The following is a 13,893-nucleotide window of genomic DNA, read 5'->3' as shown; positions in this document are numbered from 1 at the left end:
AAATACCCATAAAACACCGCCCTGACGAATATTAAAGCAAAAAATCCAACATGAAAATTTTGACAATTTTCCTGACTGCAGACCTTCCCTTCACTAGAGAAAGGTGATACTCACGATCTTCCTGATAAGAGCTTTAAATGCAATCTGAGGACTCCTTCCCCCAGAAGACATAATGAGTTGGGCTATACCAGGATTGAGGAAAAAAGCTCTAAAGCTTCTTTGGCATTGACTTTGGGAGTAAACTCTTCCCACTGCAGAGACCATGAAGGGCACTTGCTACAAGGAGAGGACACTAAATAAAACACAAACGAGATGGATCAATAGAAACTTTTAACATAAATATGCCACATAGCTCTCTCCCTAACCAGGTCACACACTCATTTCACAATTTTCCGTGTGGTAATTAGCACACTCCAAAAAGAAAAAGATGAATAAACTGGAAGTTGAAGAGGCAGCAAGAGTACTCTATATATCTATTGCCTGTGGCCAGTCAAAGTGACTATGGTACAGTCAGCCTTTCATCATTGCAGGGGTTAGGAAAAAAAAAAAACTCCCTTTGATAAAAGGGATTTTGACGAAGGAAAAATCTATTTCTGGGGAGAGACCTGTGACGCCCGGCGAAAAAGTCCTTCTTTGTACTTTTTCTGATATAAATCTTCCAAATATACCAGAGAAAATTAAAAGCATGGAATGCAGAGGTTACAACCCTCGCGCGAGCACCTTGTTGGTGTCGTATATCTAACAAGGGCGTTTGTAAAACACTATTCACAGGCTGTCTTCCATTTAGATAATCCCTTCATCAAAGGGGGAGGGCCGTGACAGGCCCTAGAGAATACAGTTGGGTTACCCTACCGACACCTACCACTCGCGCTCACCAGTCCATCCTTCTGTTTTGGACTTGCCCGCTAAGTTGATAAGTGTTTTGCCCAGTGTTTTTCGAAGTGATTGTCGTTAATTCAACATGACTGACGTTGATACTTCACCCTTACCAATGTTAAGTACCATAGTTTGTTTTGGCAGCTTTTGTCAGTACCATCATAATGATGCCCTAGGGTGAGTCAGCTTATAACCCATCCATCCCCTCCCCACACCACTGCCTATGAGAGGTTGACTAACACACTAAATAACTTAGTTTATATTACTTTACAAAGGTAATTGTACATTACTAACACAGCTTCAGTAAAAGTTCAAACTTTACAAAGGTAATTGTACATTACTAACACGGCTTCAGTAAAAGTTCAGACAATTTCCTGATAACTGTAGTGTATATTACTGTAATATTTGGACAGTATTATCTCTACAGTATAGCTTAATCAGATAAGATGAGACGACAAATTACCTGTAAGTGATAGCTATCTTTGGGAGGTTACTTCAAAATCCTACCATATCATTGCCTAATACGTAGCTTGGGTCGTGCTCACCAGTCCTAACTGCAAGGTTCTGTACAAGAATTTTAACTTTTGAAAAATATAGCCGATCTCAGTGCCGTGGAATATCAAAACCATAATGTCAAAATCAGTGATGAGGGAGGACCGACAATAATCTAGTTGACTGACAGGTGGGTAGGGATTCCCCGCAATGTGTTGGTAATTTTATGACAATCTTGTTAACGATTTAATGGCCGCGCCAGCGTTGTGCTCAAGTAATACAGTACTCCTACTTAAAAGAAAAAAAATGAGTGTTTTTATATATGAACACATGTACTGTTATAAATCAATTACCCCAACGAGGATGTTTTGATACTTGTTGGTAAGCATGATTGAAAATTGACAGTATGATAAATTTATTCAATAGTAACTTTAATATAAAAAAGATTTACCTTCCATATTAAATAAGCTTTACCTAATAATTAAGGAAATAGACAAATGTCACCTTCAGGTTATGAAATGGTACTCTTTGTACATGTAGGTATATTCCTGGTAGTAGTATGTTATGAAGTTCTACTTATTGAGGTTCATTTAATAAGTTCTTAATAACTTTACTTTGGTACACTTTCCATATGTATGTATATTCCTGCTAGTCATAAGTATGTTATAAATCCCTACTTATTGAGGTTAATTTACTAAATTCTTCATCTCTTCACACTTTGGACCACAAAATATTTGATTATGAAATAAGTCTTATTCACCTAAAAACAAATAGTGTAAAAGGTAATTCATTTGTAAATTTGTATCCTACCATGTTCATTTGCGCAAAAAGTGTTGTAAGAATGTACCTTCATTTTGCTGTAATAATATTTTGTTATCTCTGTAAAAACAGAAAATGATGAAAATATGCCTTCAGTATAATGTTGATTACAATGTTAACTAAAAAACTGTCAGATCATTACATTGGTATGTACTGTATAATTTTGCACAATAACATCAGTTTCTCCTACAGGTTTGTCATCATTAGTAAAATAAGATAACTTTTTTCACATTCTGTTTGCTAATTTTGCAAGTTTTTTTACAGAATAAAGATTGAACAGAATAAATTCTTTAAAATTTTTCCTTTATTTCATATTGTAACAAAATGCTTCCTTTTCATACTGGAACATTATATTTATGTACCACACTTCCTAGATGAACTAAAATCACAGAAAACTATACCCTAATACCTACACTACAGAAAAGAATAAATTAAATACAGAGAAGAAATACGTGTTCATTCCTTTTTTATGGAAATAAATCTGTGAAGGGCAAACATTTTTTTGTTGCATCAAAAATAATGAAAATATATCTTTGAGACATTTAGGCCTTTATAAATAAAAAAAAATGAGGGTACATACATAAAAGATGATTTATGAAATTCGGGTTACATGGCCCTGTACTTTGTCTGAGGAGGCCATTCAATGTCAAAGGGTAAACAGAAAAATAACTACTCTGTTGTGCTATAAGTAAAACTTCAAAGGATGGACAGCAAGAGAGAATGGTGGTAAAGTAGATGGATGGCTAAAACACTGGGATAGCTGTTAGCAAAAGGGAAGGGGCAGAGACCCTTTTGTAATACCTACAATGCCTAACGTAGAAATTACTTCCCATCAAAGAGGAAAGAATATATGAGTTTACAGGTGAAGGAATACTACAGTGAATAAGTGTGATTAGAAGAAACCAAAATGTTAAAAAATTACAGTAAGGGAGGCAACTGTGGATTATAAATTTACTGTAGTTTTCCTTGACCTTTAACTCATTTTTAAACTCGAGAATAAATTTTCCAAGAAAGATTTATGAAAGGTAAAACTTTAAGCCCAACAATTACAGTATTTGGAAAACTACATAGAACTAATAATACATGAGTGCCAGGAATCTAATATGCAAGGAACTCTGTATCTGTAACAAAACAATGTCTGTATCAGTAGTAATGATAATGAAAGTTGGGCAACAAACATGAACAGTATAACCTAAGATGAATTTGAAAGCTAATAAAATTTATCATTGGTATATACAAGAATATCTTTACGGTGTTTTGGCACTAACATTAGATATTGGCCTTGGGACATATTGTCACTAACAGTGCAAGTGTAATTGTTGAATATTTCTTAAACCAAGCAATTAACTCATTTCAGAATACTGATTATTTACTATTCAGAGGAAGAACTGTCACAAAATAATTTACTTTGAGTAAAAATGATTGAAATTACATCAGACAGTCTAATACATAAATATTAGCTCATTTCAAAATGTTTACCTACTGTTGAGAGGAAGAACTAGCATAAAATCAGTCTCCTATACTTCAGAGAAAAAATAATAGAAATTACACGTCACAAAGTCTAATACATGAATATATCTACAGTGCTGTACTTGTTTTCACAAAGCATAATTTTCTTGCAAGATAAAATTCAATAAAATGTAAGCTTAAAAACTATCATACATAAATAGAAAAATATATAAATGTTAGCCTTCCCACAAGAAATATTTTGTAAAAGGAACATTTTAATCAATAAGATACTGAATCAAACATTTTAAAAGTGTGACAGTTCTCTTTACCACAGATATCAAGGGCAACGCAGCAAAATGAATTACTGTATAAAACTATTGGAGACTAGAATTACCAGATACTTAACTATGATGGGAAAGTGAGTGAAAAGATATTTATTTATTTTTCAAAAGTATAACACCTAATAGGAAATATATTCAGTATTAAAGACACACTTCATCTCTCTCTCTCTCGTACTATTCTCAGAAAACATCAAACTGCCATCCAATTTTTGCAAAATATTTCAAAAACTTAATTCTCGCAACCTAAGTTTTCAAGACCAAAAGTACGATAATCACATAAAATAATACATTAAAAATAAACCTAAGTCAAAATAATGTTATGCAAAAGCTTGAGCTCATTAACTCAAAAGAGGTATTTTATGTACCAAAAGTCTCATATTGAATCTGAAATGCCTATGTCATGCTCTAATTATCCTATGAATGGCAAAACCACATGCACCTTGAGGTTCAAGTCAGTTATTTGGTGTTTGGCATAACTAAGATTCAGCAGATCCAATGAAACTTGTTCTTGATTAAATTCCTTCAGGATGTGCATGCTATTAACAGGGAGTTTACTGAAATTAAAATAACTTCAATCCAACCTGAAATTCAAGATATTGCTGACAATGAAAGTGATTAAATATCAAATAATATAAAATGAATAAATAAAAAATACTGAGGCCGGTAAATTTGAAGATCAACTAAAGTACTGTAGCATTATGCAAGGAATTTTAATAAAAACAGTAATTTCTGAACTCGCATGATGTTCATATTGCTGTTTCTCCAGAAGCTTATAACAATATTTACTGCAAAAATCTTATAGAAAATTTTCCCATTTTCTTTCCATCCTAAAGATAGAAACCCCAGTAAAGTAAAGAGACTATCTAGTGGTTGATTGTCAGTAGCATGCTAACTGTTACCCATTCTTCAGTTTTCTCCGTCGCCTTGCTAGTCAAGACATTTGTGGTCCCTCCCAGGTTGGGGTAAGTTTTCATTGCATTTTAATTCAATATCTACTTGCTTGGTTAGCATTTCCACCCAGTGAAAGGACTGGACTTCAAATACCAATCAATATCTTGTGATATCTCTCAGTAATTATGTACCAAGTTAGGGTTTATGGAACTGAAGAGTAAACACTAAGAAGCATTAAGCATCTATGTTGTTAACTGACCGACTATCATCCGTTGCTCATAATGTTCAAGGAAAATAATTTTTGATTCAAGGAATTACAGAAAATAGCTTTCATTTTTATGAAGCTCATAGCAACACACTATGCTTGCTTACCAGACAAGTTAGTGATAAACCTGATACCAGCTAAGTTAGTGATCAACCTGTTCAAGTTTTAGCTTATTTAACTTCCTTTGTTACTTTCAAAGGTCAGTGAGCCTTCTCTTGTGGGTAGTAACTCTGGATTGCCTGCCTCGTTGCTTACACTAACCTAAAACTTCCATAATCAGGTCTAGTGGTCATCATCATACAGTGTTACTGATTCTGAATTTTCACTGTGCATTACAAGTCAAGTTCCTCTTGTATGAATCCCATATTATTATTACTTACTTGCTAATCTACAACCCTACATGGAAAAGCAGGATGCTATAATCTAAACGGCTCCAATAGGAAAAAGATAGGCCAGTAAGGAAAGGAAATGAAGAAATAAATAAAACTACAAGAGAAATAATTAACAATAAAAATAAAAATATTAAGAACAGTATCAATATTTAAATAAAATATTTTAAGGATGGTAACAATATTAAAATAATATATTTCAAGATCAGTAACAATATTAAAATAAATTTTCAATTATAAACTATAAAAACCTTAAGATAGTGTTCCCAAGTGCACCCTTAAGCAAGAGAACAATAGTTTGATTTTGGAGTGTTCTTCTCCTACAACAGTTGCTTACCATAGCTAAAGTTTCTTCTACCTTTACTGAGAGGAAAGTAACCATTGAACAATTGCAATGCAGTAGTTAATCCCTTGAGCAAAGAATTGCTTGGTAACCTGTGTTGTCAGGTACATGAGGACAGAGGAGAATATGTAAAGAATAGGCCAGACTATTCTGTGTATGTGTAGGCAAGGGGAAAATGGGCCATAACCAGAGAGAAGAATCCAATATAGTAGTCTGGGCAGCCAAAGGAACCAATAACACTCTAGCAGTAGTACCTCAACTGGTGGCTGGTGCCGTGGCCAACCAACTACTTATTTCTTGAAATAATGTATTCCTTCTGAAGCTCAACACTTACATTAAAAAAAATCTAGTTGCTCTATATGACTTCTGGACTGTGAGTCAGAAGACCGAGTTTGGTAGCTGGATCATTATATCCATCCTCTCTCTAGAAAGTAATCACTCTTATAAACAGTTAAGTTTTCATTTTGGAGAATATGTTTCACATGGTAGATGCTCTTAATTTTTTATTGTTATTAGAGATGTATTCCGTGTTAAGGTGTAATTATTTCGTCAAGGTATTCTTTCATTAAGAGGGCATTTACATACATACCCACCCTCCTTTCCACTGACTTATGATGTCAAGGAATGGGGAATACTTTCATTTTCAAAACTGAATTACAAAGGACCCTGGTGCTCCTTGCCATTAACCGCTGGTCTTTTATTACTTCACTAGTGGTATGAAGATATTGAAAAGAAAAAAGGAAAATTTTTTATTACACTTTTGGGGTAAACTTTAATAATGCAAGCTTTTAGAGAAGCAATATAAACATTAGGTGAGAATATGAAAAATTTATTTCATTAAAATTATATTATTTCTAAGAACCTTTCATAGTGTTCACATTGCTGACACACATTCTGATGGAGTTGAGTCATAAAGGAAATAGGAAATTTTAAGTCCTAATGCACTCATTTTAACTTGGAAAGGGGCCTAATCCACTAAGATTCCATCACTGAGACCCTAACTGCTGAACCTGCTATTTCAGAGCTGATGAAATCCTTGAGATCCCTCTTGAGTAAATACACAGCAGGCCCAGAGATCTTATAAAATTCTTTCAACCCCATTGAGAGGGGAAAAACAACCATAACTCTAATGTTTTCTGAAGTGGATCCATATTTTGAGTGGAATGGATTCACTGTGAACAAAGAGAACAACCTACAGGGTCCCAAGCTTTGACCCAATCAGTCAAACAGTCACTAGGAAAGCTATTAACAATTGTGACACCACTTAAGGTTAGCTGGGTTATCACATTTAACCCGGAAATTCAAAACCTCTATTATTATTCTCTCTCTGGAAAGGGGTAGTATATCTCCCATTACCCCCCAAAATACCACAGCCACATAACTAAAAGGGATAGGCTCACAAAATGACAAGTTCCAAATATTATCTAAGGTAGACAGTCTTCACTGTGAAAGGTTAGGATTCTACTCGCACCCCCACTATACCATAGTAAACCTTGTGGTTCAACAAGACAAAAGTTATGAAAAAAGATAAAAGTGAGCCAACCAAATCTATTTATGTAGAAATATATTTGTATGGGGTATAACGACTGAAAGAATTAACTAACAATATAAAATCAATCTTACCCCCTCCTCTCCCTCCAGTACCCATATCAGATGAATATGGAAGGATGAGGAGCAAGCTCTCTTAATAGGAGGAAACACTGTTAGGCTACCCCTTACCTCTAACTCAGGAACATTTGGGGGAAGGAAGGGAAGAACCACTCTCTGCAAATTATCTTGGCATTTATATACTCATTCCAATATATGAGAATACTGTCTAATTAAATGATTATTATTACTTGATCAAAATTAATTCACCGACTGTTAAAGATTACTAAATTATAACAGTACTATAAAGATAAATCTCTCCTCCAGCCTAACTTCACCTGGGTTAAATTTATTGCTACTAATACAAATATTAAACTAAGGTCAGATAATAATGTCAAATTACAAACCAGTGAACTATTTGCAGTTCCACAAAACTAACTATTGATAGTTAACCATTCATTAAACATCTGAAAAAGGCCCAAAACAGGAAGTGCTAGCCTAACCATAATTATAAATTTAACAATAAGACATTACTAAAAATGATGAGCAGAAGTCCATTGTAATAGAAGTGGACTTGCGTTTCTTAAACTCCACCCATTTCTTCCACGAAGACAAATATTGTCTCTTTGTACTAGAGGACTTATATTCTTCTATGAAATCAATCCTGTCCTTCAAAACACCCCGTTTTCTATTAGCAGCTAGGACGAGAAAATCATGAGCTGAAGGTGTTTCGTTATCCAGGAGGAAGCAAAGAGAGTCTCCTCTTGAAAGGTTTGGGACGGCACTGGTGTTGGCAGAGGGATCTGACGAGGTTTGACTTCTAGAAGAACTGCTCTTGGGCCAATTGGGGGCCATTAGGACAACTGTTCCCTTGAAGGTTTGTAGTTTGTACAGAAGCTTCATTAGGAGATTGAACAGTAGAAAAAAATAAATGTGAGTCCACCGATTCCAATCCAGTGACATTGCATCTATCCCCACTGCTTCCGGGTCTAGATTCGGTGCTACCTAACGGAGAAGCTTCTTGTTAAAGCTCGTCGCAAAGACGTCGACTTGCAGTTCCGCACTTGCTCTAGAATGAAACAGAATTATTTTTTGTCCTGGGACCATTCTGTTTCCAGAGGCTTGAATCTTGAAAGGGCGTCTGCCGTCACATTACGAACCCCTTCTAAATGAACTGCAGACAGGTGCCAGTTTTTCCTTTTCGATAAGGAAAGAATGGCCAGAATCATGTAATTGATCTGTGAGGATCTTGAACCTTTTCTGTTGATGCAGTGGACTACAGTCTTGCTGTCGAGGACTAACCTGACATGTGAGTGCCTCTTCAGGTTTATTTTCTTCAGAGAAAGAAACACTGCCGTCGTTTCTAGAATGTTGATATGAAACTCTTGAAATGCAACTGACCACTGACTCTGTATCTTCTTGGCAGAGGTATGACCTTCCCAACCCTTTTCCAAAGCATCAGTGTGGATGTCACCAACGAGGAAGAAACTTCAGGGGAATGCGTGTCGATAGACTCTTGGCAGTGGACTACGGTCTGAGCTGTTTGCACAGTAGATCCAGGGTTTTGTGGTGATGATCTCCTTGAACATTTCATGCCTTTCTTCTCCAAACTCTGTTGGCATCCTTGAGTAATGCTTTCAGGATGGGACTTGTAATCGCTGCAAATTGTAGCGAGTTCTTGATGACATCTAGTTGTTGTCTTCGAACGAAGCGGACACCTGACTGAGCTTACGATTTCCTTCCTCTTGCCCGGGGGTAGAGAATGGACATTTGATGTAAGATCCCAGTGCAGGCCTAGCCACTGGAATTGTTGAGCTGGAGGTAACCTGGAATTCTCGAGGTTGATTTGGAAACCCAGGGATTGAAGAAACTTCATAACTTCCAGAGTTGCTAGAAGGCACTACACTCCGACTTCATCTCAGCACACACTAACCAATCATTGAGGTATACTATCACCTGAAGACCTTTGTTTCTCAGTTGTTGGACAATAGTCTCAACGAGTTTTGTGAAAATCCTTGGAGCTATGCTGAGCCCGAAGGGCATAGCTTTGAATACGTAGGCCATTCTTGCAAGTCTGAAACCAAGGTAGGGTGAGAAGTGCTGACCTATCGGAAGATGCCAATAAGTGTAAGATCTATGGAGACGGTGTAAACCGCCTGGGGTAGTAGGGTCCGTATTTGCGAGATAGTTAGCATCTGGATGTTGTTCTGAATGAATTTGTTTAGCGGGGACAAGTCCAAATAGTTCGAAGAGTGCTCCAATCTTTCTTTGGCACACAAAATAGCCGTCCTTGAAAGTTCATGGATTTTGTACAATGGATAATTCCCTTCTGGAGGAGATCCTGTACATATTCTTCCAAGAATGGTGTTGTAGGTTGGAAGAACCTCTTGAACCATGGTGGTTTCTGTCTCCTCTTCCAGCTTAGTCCTCTTGTGACTATGCTGTGAGCCCAAGGCTTGAACTTCCATTGATCCTTGAAGCAGTAGTCTTCCCCCTACTAGAAGCTCCTCATTGTTGTTTTGAAGGACCAGCTCCCTTATGCGATCTGCCTGTTTCCTTGGCAAATAGATTGGCCACCTCTTCCAGACTTTCCCTTTTCACACATCTTCTCCCCTGAGCTCCAACGGGGCGAAAAGTGGTAGCGGCCTTTTCATAAACAGGATTAACATTGAGCAGTGTGTAATGTACTGCTAGGGAACCGTACACACAGTCTGGGGGATATTGGCAACCGTGGCAGTCGCGGCAGGAAATGACTTCTTACCCTTAAAGGGTCTCTTAGGCTTTTTGCCTTTGGGTTGTTGTTCTTCGCCAGGGGTGAATTTCCTCTTAGAGGACATGCACCATTTTTGCATAAGGCTATTGTTTTCATGAGCCAGGGCGGTTTCTTTTACCACCTTTTGAGGAAAAAGATCTTTCCCCAAATGTTAGAGTCGATCAACTTTTTAGGCTCATGCTTAATAGTTGCTGCTGCCAGGACATGCTCTCTGCAGGCTCTCTTGGCTAGGAACAACGCCTGCAAATCATGGTGGAAGGTCGCTAAATGGGTTTTGGCTAGAACCGGGAAGAGATCAGATTTAGAGTAGTTCCCAATAAGCATTTCAAGATACGACTGGTGCAACAAAGAAGCAGCCAGTCTTTCTTTAGCCTCTAATTCACTTTTAGAAGGAAATAAGAAATTCTGGGAAGTCTTTCATTAAACTGCTTACCTCAAATGTCTCTTGTCATTTGCCTACCATGAAGGTATACTGGACATCTTCTCAACTGTCTGAGTCGTAAGAGAGAGCAAGAGATTTGTTTGCACTCTTCGAGCACTGGCAGGAGTCTACCTTCCACTAATGCCTTCTAAAGAACCTCCAGACTCTTTGAGGCAAAGGGAAAGACAGTATCTTTGGGAGCTACACAAGTTGCTTGCTTTGCCAATAGTAGAAAGTTGAGTGTTAGTAAACTCGATTGACTGAGCTCCTTGACCAACAGGGTTTGAGCCTTACCGTGGTCTAAGATGATCGTTTCCCTAATAGACGCTTCAGAATTTAACCTAACATAGCAGAAAGGATAATTCTCGATGGAGGGGTAAAACTTTAAGTCCAAGACTGGTTTAGAGCCCATGCCTTCACCAATATGAAGGTACCCCTCACTCAGAATCATATGTTCTGCGTAACGCCAAGGGTTCTTTGCCAAACATTCTGGCAGACTCGAGGCTGATGGAGCCTTGGCCTTTGGTGCCTATTGAAGCGCCTCCATCTTCGCCTCAAAGGATGCTTGCGCTTTACTTATGCTCTGCATGGACATTTTCTATGAATTCTTTCATGGAAGCCATAAACTCCAAGTGACCAGAGAACAAAGGGGCAGTTGTAGTTGGAAAAGGAATGGAAGACGAGACAGGTGTATCAGACGTAGGAACATGAATAGGTAAAGAAGTACTGAGGATAGTACTTACTGGGTGACTGTCGAGCAAGTTATCCAAGGCTTTCGTCGTCAGCAATAACCTTCTTTTTCCAATGTAACGGAAATGTCCTGAAGCGCGTCCTGGACTTTGTCTGCATGAACTAGAGGTACTGATAGAAGGTGAACAGTCGGTATCTGATGACCGTAAAATGCGGTCACATTAGCCCTGGGGAACAAGAGATCTTTTAATTCCAATGAAGGAAGATAGGGGGCACTTGTTGAGAGCTCTTCTGAAATCCTTTCACCTAGTGTCTGATGGTTTTCTGGCCCCACTCTCAATTCTTGAGAAACGTTGGTAGCCTAGAAGCCAGAGTGGAGGAGATCCTTGCATATATTGCAGTTAGATGGTTCCCAAATATCAAAGAATCCCTTGGAAACAGGACAATCTGCATGTTTCCTGCAGGTCTTATGATTACAAGGCATCTTGACCAGCCGGGTGCAGGTTACCATAGAACACTCCATGTCCTCAGAAACCTGTAAAGATAGAAAAATTTCAATGAGTACTTGACACCAAAGAAAATTTTCAAATCATAAAGATAGAAAATGTACAAAATATGAAATATTTTGTAAAAAAAAAAAAAAAAAAAAAAAAGTAAATACACACCAATTCAAAATATCTACCTACTACTAGCTACAGCGAAGGCTACACTACAACAGAAGCTCATGCCAAACAGCGCAGGATTCTACTGTATGTGAAATCTTTTCTAGTGGTAGAATAGAGAGAAGGAAAAGATTCATACCAATAGAACACTTTTTCCCCGAAAGTGGTCGCTCAAACAACCTAAGGGGGGCGAAATTAGATACCATTCAACCTAAGGCGGCAGCTATGTAGAGCCGACATGGGCCCAAGGTCTAACTTCCCCTTACTTGGCAGTTATATCGACGCAACACTGTAAATAGGCATTGCTGAGAGTAAGGAACAGTACAGACCAGTTATTAGGGTCAGCTGGTAGGGCTGACTGCCACTAGCCTAGTTCAAATTAAATTGATTACTGCAAGGGAGTTCACCCATTGCAAAAATTATGAGAGCCATTAGAAACAATCAGGATACAAGGAATTCTTGAATTCAATGAAAATCCTGACAACTAGGAGGTATCCAATCGATCAATTGAGGATAATGTTCCTCAGGTATGATAAATGAGATAATTAAAACAATCGCTTGCTATAAGCTATCGTCCAGTATATGTCAAGAGAGATTAAAGGGTATTTATGGTCCTTAAACTATCCAGCTTTACTATGAAGTTGGCCAACTACCCATAGAAGAGGGAAGGCAAACTCCTAATGGTAGTGTGTGTAGTCTAAGGTCACTTGATATGGTAAGAAGGTTATTAGATCCTTCAGACCAGGTAACCACAAGGGAAAAGATCTAAGCTAGGGTGATATATATGGCCGAGGTTAAATGTGCCAAGAACCCAGGAGACTAGATTTAATGTGAGGTGGGGGAACAGTGTAGATGTAACCGACAAGGGTAAGGCGACGGGTAAGACGGAAAGGGAGGCGTTCTCATCTTTAATAAAAGAAAAATCCCGGCCCACTCACTTCTATTGCTAAAAACACTCAATGTGCTTCCGTTTTAAATTTTGGGTGTATTTTATAAATTAAGGATTTTGGATGACATGATCAGATCAGCTGATCTGATCATGGCACCAAAAATACTTATTGATAAAATACACCCAAATTTAAAACGAAAATACATAAATGTTTTATTAAAGCTCAATAAACTATCTAAATAATCGTAATTTTCTAGAACGCAAAAATGCTTCCGAAACGAAATCGAATATGAGAGAGAGAGAGAGAGAGAGAGAGAGAGAGAGAGAGAGAGAGAGAGAGAGAGAGAGAGAGAGAGAGAGAGAGAGAGAGAGAGAGTAAATAAATTTGATTTAGAATGTGGAATGGTTTACTTTACTGTGCATATGAAAAGACTATTTATCACGATAAAACATTGCATAGCTGTACATCTACATACGTCCGAGGTCTCCTTCTCTCTCTCTCTCTCTCTCTCTCTCTGTAATAAATGAAATATTTGTTTCTTTGCAAAGTCTCTATTGAGGCCTTATAATCAAGCACCAGAGCTAAAAACTATAAAATATCGTGCATCGGCAACATGAATGAAACTCCAGTTTACATTATGCGATTCAACTTCCAATACAAGTAAATAAAACATAAGAGAAGCATTTCAAATAAAACTATTGAAATTTTGACGAAGGAAATATCTATTTCTCGGCTCAACCTGTGTCGCTCCGTGTAATGCTCCTTATAGCACCATTTCTAAGGTATAATTACTGCTAAATATACCATAGAAAAAAGTTGCATGGAATGCCAGGAATATACCCAGCTCGCTCACCCTTATAGGGTGTCGGTATAATAACTGGGGCGTGTTGAAACCACTAACAGAGGTCCCTTACCAAATAGTCTTCTTCCTCAACATCCCCTATTACTACGAGGTGCCGTTCTCTACAGCTACTGCCCCCCCCCCACGACTACCACTACCCATGC

General features: G+C 37.6%; 1 protein-coding gene across 4 annotated transcripts in view; it reads right to left on the bottom strand.

The window, feature by feature from the left end:
- Nucleotides 1–2,473: 2,473 nt before the first annotated feature.
- LOC137627725 (uncharacterized) overlaps nucleotides 2,474–13,893 on the bottom strand; it is a 245,881-nt gene continuing 234,461 nt past the window's right edge. For 3 of the 4 annotated variants that reach the window (XM_068358992.1, XM_068358993.1, XM_068358995.1), the window contains one exon: nucleotides 2,474–4,558. The gene's annotated coding sequence lies outside the window, so the exon portion shown is untranslated. The remainder of the gene's footprint in view (nucleotides 4,559–13,893) is intronic. The other variant, XM_068358994.1, reaches the window with a different exon arrangement.

The sequence above is a fragment of the Palaemon carinicauda genome, chromosome 35, assembly GCF_036898095.1.
Source record: "Palaemon carinicauda isolate YSFRI2023 chromosome 35, ASM3689809v2, whole genome shotgun sequence".
Classification (NCBI taxonomy): domain Eukaryota; kingdom Metazoa; phylum Arthropoda; class Malacostraca; order Decapoda; family Palaemonidae; genus Palaemon; species Palaemon carinicauda.
This window is presented reverse-complemented; position numbering and strand designations above follow the sequence as displayed.